Source organism: Parus major, chromosome 2 (assembly GCF_001522545.3).
Source record: "Parus major isolate Abel chromosome 2, Parus_major1.1, whole genome shotgun sequence".
Classification (NCBI taxonomy): Eukaryota; Metazoa; Chordata; class Aves; order Passeriformes; family Paridae; genus Parus; species Parus major.
In genome coordinates, this window is record NC_031769.1 from 91,135,368 (window position 1) to 91,141,711 (window position 6,344).

Genomic DNA, 6,344 nt, shown 5'->3' on the forward strand with positions numbered 1-6,344 from the left:
GCTAATAATTTAAGGTTGCTAATAATTTAGAGATGCTGTGTCATTATTAGTTTTAAGGCTTATCTCTGGCAGAATGTTCTCCTTTAAAAAGTGGAAGGTACAACAACCCCTTCAATTAGCAAAAATGTAGGATAAAAGGTATGTGGTATTTCTGTTTTCATGGGAAAGCGAAGTTGAGGCCAGTAATACAGTTGGTTTTATTCATTAGTCATAAAACTTAATGCGGTTCACTGATAGCTGGGATGGTTGAAGCAACACAGTGCCTGGCTAAAAAGATCTGATTATTATTTTCTTTTACATTTCCTACTAGTCTGCCATGTAATTTGCTGGTCACAGGAAATAAGAGACCCAATTCTGCAATTCATTGAGGTTTGCCTGACTAAACACTGTGAGGTTCTAGACCAATATTTGCAACTCAGACTAAAAGTGTGTGGTGTATTTTGGTTCTACAGCAGAAGAATAAAATGCATCAATTAGTAAAAATTTTATCATAAAGAGAAAAGTAAATAAGGATTAAATGTATATCTAAATTAAGTGTAGTTCATCTCTTCTTAATCATGGTAATTTATATTCCAGAAGCACTTGAGAAATAATTTATGTTTAAAAAAAACAACAAACCTGCCTTGAAAATAATGAGGTTTTCCTCAACATTTTTTAAGAACTCTTTTCACTTACAATTTTAAAATATTCACTCCTGGCATGCAGGAATCCAAATAATTTGTTTTAAATCAAGTTTTAATTCTTTCCTGCCTGCTTTGCAGATAAACATATTTAAACTAAGCACCAAATTTGAGTTATCACTCTGTCACAAACCATTCACATCTTTCTTCTTCTCGAGAAAACACTAAAATCTGAGAAAAATATTACTGCTGTTTCCTGAAATTAAGAACTTCCTTGCCTTAAACCCAAAAGCTTGAAGCAGAAGGCAGGACAACCCTCCCCCAAGCCTTGCCTCCCAATGTTATTTATGTATTATTCTACTGTTCTCTTTTTTTCCCCTGTCAATTTCTGTCCATGCCATTCCACGCACACACATTTCCTGGCAAATCGTATCACTATCATTTGTTAGTTTAAGGACTGGCTCTTAAAACATAGTGATCAGTGCTTAATCAAATAAAAAAGGAAAGAAATTCTTTCCACACACCTCCACTGAGAACTGACGGAGGAACACAACAGAGTGAGTTCACAGCTAATGACACAAGTGGACGTGTTGATACACAGCTCTGTGAAGGAAAAAGGCTTTTTTGCTAGCTCAGAAAATGAGCAGGAGTTCAAGGGAACAGATCATTATGCCCCTTTTCTGCATTTTTCTGAGCATAACAGAGTTATGCCACTGAATTCTGTGCGAAGCAGAGTAGAAAAACAGAAGTCTAAAATAACTCTGACCGGAGGACTGAAAAAATATCCCTAACCTAAAGGTCTGGTCTCTCCTGGCTCTGTGGGACTCCTCCTACCTCGCCTTTTGCCAACGCACTTGTCTAAGTCTAACCCCTACTTTTCCACTTAGGGCACCAGTATTAATTCCCCTGGCAAAGTAAATAACTTGGGGAATTTTTTCTTTATCCAATAATATTAAAACAAGGGAAGAAAAAGCCCCACCAGGAGGTGCATAGAAGAGCAAGCTGTCATCAAAACCCAAATGAATGGGTAAAAGCATCCAGGGCAGGGACATTAGGAGCAATTACCATGGTGTTCTGCTTTCTTTGCGAGAACTTGAGGTAAAAGATGCCCAGTTTAACGCCAGGCAAGCTGGGCTCCTCACAGGGACACTAGCACCCCCAACCAGCTTCCCCTTAAATGTGGCACGTCTTTGGCGAGGGGCTCGGAGCCCCGTGTGCCTAGGCACGGCATCGCCAAAAGCGCTGCGAAAGGCATGCGCTTCTCTGATCCTTTTGGGATTTAAACTCCCCGGGACGTCGGGCGCCGATGATGCCGAAGGGATTTGGGAAGAGTAGGGGCCCCGCCAGGAGCTCCCGCACCCCTCTACTCCTCCTCCTCCTGCCCTTCTCCCGGGGCGGCAGCTTACCTGGTGGGTATCTTGCGCGCTGAATGGTGGGGCTGGAGGTGCGGACGGAGGCGGCGGCGGGCTGCGGCGGCGGCGGGGTGGGTGCCGGCTGGGACCTCTCTGCGGAGGCGGGCCCGGGGCCTGGCCTGGGCGGGGGGCGCTCTTCCGACCCGGGCTCTGTCCGCCGGCGGCGGGAGACAAGGCACAGTTAGGGGCAGCGGTGCCCGGAGGGCAGAGGGGAGCCCCCCGCCTCCCCCCGGCGCGGCGCTCATGGGGAAGTGGGGGGACCGTCCCCCGCGCTCGCACGGCAATCCCCCGCCTCGCCCCGCGGGTGGGAAGGGAGAGCCGGCCGGGGAGCGCATTCCTGCCGGCTCCCGCTCCCTCCTCACACAAAAGGCAAGAGAGCACCGGCTGAGACAACGGAGCCGCCGGTTTGGTTTCCGAAAGAGGAGCTTGGGAAAGACAAGAAGAGAACCCCGTGCGGGGTGACTACAACAAGCGGGACAGCATCCCCGAGCGTCCACTTCCCCGTGAGAACTTTCTCTTTTTGTGATGCAGAGACCGGGGAAAAGCAGGCTGGGAGTTTCTATGCAAGGTACCGGCCAGACTTGAGTGGTGTCCTGCCGGCCCGGCTAACCCTTTGCGGTGTCTCCGGGCCCATCACTGCCGGCGCGGGGGAGGGAGCGCAGCCCAGCCGCCTCCCCCGGTCCCTCTGGGCGCTGCCAGCCGGGCTCCGCGGCAGCGCGGGGGATGCGCGGCCGCGCCGGCCCCTGCCCACGGAAGCCGCTCCCCGGCGACTCTTTCTCCCTGTCCTTGTCTTTCTTTTGCCTGACCCGCGCCCCTCGCCTTTGAAGCCCCGCCAGCTCCCGGGGTGTTAAGTGCCTGTCAGCTCATCCCTTTCTCTCCCGAGGTTTTCTTCCCTCACGAGCTCCTGCGAAGCGGTTTCCCGCTCGGCGCGGAGCGCCCTAGGGCTCCTTTCTGCCCCCCCCCCGCCTCCCCCGAGCCGCTGGTTACCTAGAGACACTCGCTGCGCTTTTAACCACGCAGCACCCCTCCGGGCTGCCGCCGCCCGAGCCAGGAGCGCAGGGCCGTAAGGGCTGTAAATTAGGAGGAAATAACTACCCTTGTCAAAGCTCTTTTCTTCCTCCGTGCACTTTACATTCAGCCCCGAGTGACACCCCTCCCCACCCTGTAATACGAGGAGGAAACCGTGAAATACTCCATTGTGATTGTGACTTCTTCAGGCGAGTTTCGAAACCTTCATTTACCCGGGAGGGACTGCGGAGGGGGAAGCTCCATTCAACTAAAAAGTTTCGTGCTGGATTTCCACCGCCGGTTAGCTGGCGATTTTTTTGGGGGGGGAGGGTGTGGGACGGATCGCCCCGAGCCGCACGGTCACTCCAGCAAATATCCACGAGATCGCGTGAGATTCACCTCCGAAGAAACCGTCTGGTCTGGTTTAGTCCATTGTTTTTAACCGGGGCTTGACTCCAGCATACAACGGTCTCCACGGAGGAGAGAAAAATAGGGCGAAGAATGTAATCGAGTGAAGCGGCTTGGATAAAAGTTAGCGATTCATTCCCAAACTTTTTTTTTTCCTGGAGAAAAAAAAAATCCTATCCCAGCACACCAATCCCCCTACATAAAACAGTGTCTTACGCCCTTTCCCTGAGAAATATCCTCGCATGGATTCCATCGTATCCAAAAATTGCAAGTTCAGTAACAGCGTTCTCAACTAGCCGCGCTAAGGTGAGCGGCATCTCCGCCCGGGACAGGCTATCGCGACAGTGCTGCCCCGATAACTGTCCCTCTACATAATATCACAACCCAACGCCCGCGCTTTCTCGCCTCTTTCCAAGACTGAAACTTCTTTCGCAGCTATTAAAGCGAGAAGGCAAAGGCGAGAGGCGCCGCGGGGGCAGGGAGCGGGGCAGCGGCGGCGCAGCCCAGCCTCCCCGCACGGTGCTGCCCGTGCCGGGGCACCTCGGCCCCTCGTTACCACTTCTGACCTCCGAAGGGAAAAGTGCACATTTCCGAGGAGCAGATGCCGGGCAGACGTGCCGTGCAAACATCCCGTCTCATTTCAATACAATATGTCACATTCCAGCAATTACCTCTTGGGCGAGCTCTTTGGGCTGCCGAGTGGGGGCTGCTGTCTCCCAAAGTGAGATGAGCTCAACCTGCCCCGCCGTCCCTATTAGACAGCTGAACTTGTGCAAACAGAACCACCTATTTCCCAAGCGCGGCTAAAGGAAGGAGACAAATTGCTGCCATTCATCACCGGCGCTGTAAACTCCCCGCCGCCGCCGGCAGCATCATTTCCATGACAACAACTAGCAGAAATACCTTAGTACCACCGGCTTCGGCTCCCGCTCCTCTCAACCACAGCCCTCCCGTTTGCGAGGGGCAGCAGTGCCCCGCATACGGCAGGAGTTGCCGAGATGGCAGGCTGGGAGGCTCGGAAGACGAGCGGCAATTGAGCATCCATGGGGAGGATGGGGGAGGAGGGGGAGAAGGTGAGGGAAAAGTTTCAGCGAGAGCCCGGCACGGCAGCGCATCGGCTGAGCCGCATCGCTCGCCGCCGGCATCTCCCCAGCATCTCTACCCCGGCGGCGTAACTTTCACGGAGTGGGAACATGCCGCGCCGTCCCTCTCCCTCAGCCGCTCCCGTTCACTCGCATACGTACTCGGTTGCTGTGGAGGTTCCGTCTTTACATCTAGTTTGTAGGTGCCCGCTTCCTTAAAGGCGTGTGTAGGCGCTGTCCAGCGGCAGGACCCGAGACACAAAATCCCTCAGACTCCGGGTAGCTGCAGGTCCAGAGGGTGCGTTATCCCGAGGCATGGAAAAGGATTGAAAAAGCCTGAGGAGCCAAGAGCCCGTCCCCGGGCGAAGGGAGGGAGTGAGCAGGCGGGCGGGCGAGGGATGCCGAGCGGCCGCCGCCGCCGCGATGTGTCTTTGTGTGTGTGCGGCGGGAGCCGGGCCGGGACCTGTGCCCGCGTCCCGGTGCGAGTGCCCCGGGGTGCGCGTGTGCCTGCGCCGGAGAGAGGGGACGGAGGCGCCTCTCTGCGCTGCTCTCCCGCTCCCTCTCTCTGAACGTCATTTATGTGAGAGGAGCCCTAGCGGCCTCTCCATAGAGCGGCTGGAATGCGAAACGTCAATAGTGACGCCATGGGAGCCTGACGCTACTGACCCCCCCCCCCCGCCCCAGTGTGTGCGCCGCGCTCCCGCCGCACCGCGCCGAGCCGTGCACAGCCGCGCACAGCCGAGCGGTGCGGAGCTCCGGCAGAGCCGTGCTGAGCCACCGGCAGCGGGACGGCACGGCCGGCCGGCCGCCTCGGGGCCGCCTGCCCGCCGCAGCCTGCCGAGTCGTTCCCAAGCATGATAATAATAATACTAATAATAGTTGTTGTTATTATTATTATTATTATTATTATTAAGATAGTGATAGTAGCAAAATTAGTGTATCTTTACTGAAGTGGCTCAAATGAAAAGAGCTTTGCTTGGTTACTTAGTGGAACTTTTAGGATGAACTAATAAAGGATTCTTCCACTTTATTCTTCATTTTTTCAAAATACTTTTTCTTTTTGCCTTTTAAAAATTTTCCCTATTATTTTCTCTTCTTTCACATCTTTTTTTTTTTCTTTTTTTTTTTTTTTTTTTTTTTTTTTTTTTTTTTTTTTTCTTTTCACTCTCTTTTTCTTTTCTTTCGAAACTTTCCAGTGCGCAGGAGCAAGGAGCAGGTTGCGGAAGGTGCCGCTCACAGAGCGGGCACTAGTGCGAGCGGCGCCGAGAATCGTCCGGACTGCCGCCTGCTTTGTGACTGCCTGTGTCCGAATGTCTTTCGGTGTCCGTGTGTCTGCCTGGGGCACCGGACTGGCGGTGGACGACGTCCCTGCTGTCTCCACTGGCAGCGGTCGCCCGCCGCCGTGTTTACATCCACCGCCGGCAGCCGGGATGTTCGCGACTGTCACCGCAGCCGTGACGGCCGGTGCTGCGCTTGTGCCTCGCACAGAGGGACTCCGCCAAGCGAGTTCTCCCGACGGACGGGAGCCTGGGCGGACGGGGCGCCTGCCGCCCCGAAGAGGAGGGATCGGCGGCAGCGCCGGCACTTTCGCTTTGCCACTCGCTCCACCATCCCGCCGCGGGCACCGCCGCGGAGCGTGCTCCCTCCCCGGGAGGCAAAGCCGGAGCTGGTGCAGGACTCGGCGGACGCCGCGGACCGGCGGTGCAGCGACCACATCCGAGCCCGGAATCCCCTTCCCGAGGCGGTGCGCGCCGTCTTCCCGCGGGCGCCGGGGCGTCCCTCGCTCCCTCCCTCCTTCCCTCCCTCCCTCCCTC

The 6,344-nt window shown here is 54.7% G+C and overlaps 1 protein-coding gene across 1 annotated transcript in view; it reads right to left on the reverse strand.

Annotated features, from left to right (window-relative positions):
* NR4A3 (nuclear receptor subfamily 4 group A member 3) overlaps positions 1–5,092 on the reverse strand; it is a 29,336-nt gene extending 24,244 nt beyond the window's left edge. Inside the window, exons 1-2 of the mRNA XM_015618628.2 lie at positions 4,693–5,092; positions 2,027–2,182 (exon numbers count right to left, since the gene is read on the reverse strand). The gene's annotated coding sequence lies outside the window, so the exon portion shown is untranslated. The remainder of the gene's footprint in view (positions 1–2,026; positions 2,183–4,692) is intronic.
* Between the last annotated feature and the right edge of the window lie 1,252 nt (positions 5,093–6,344).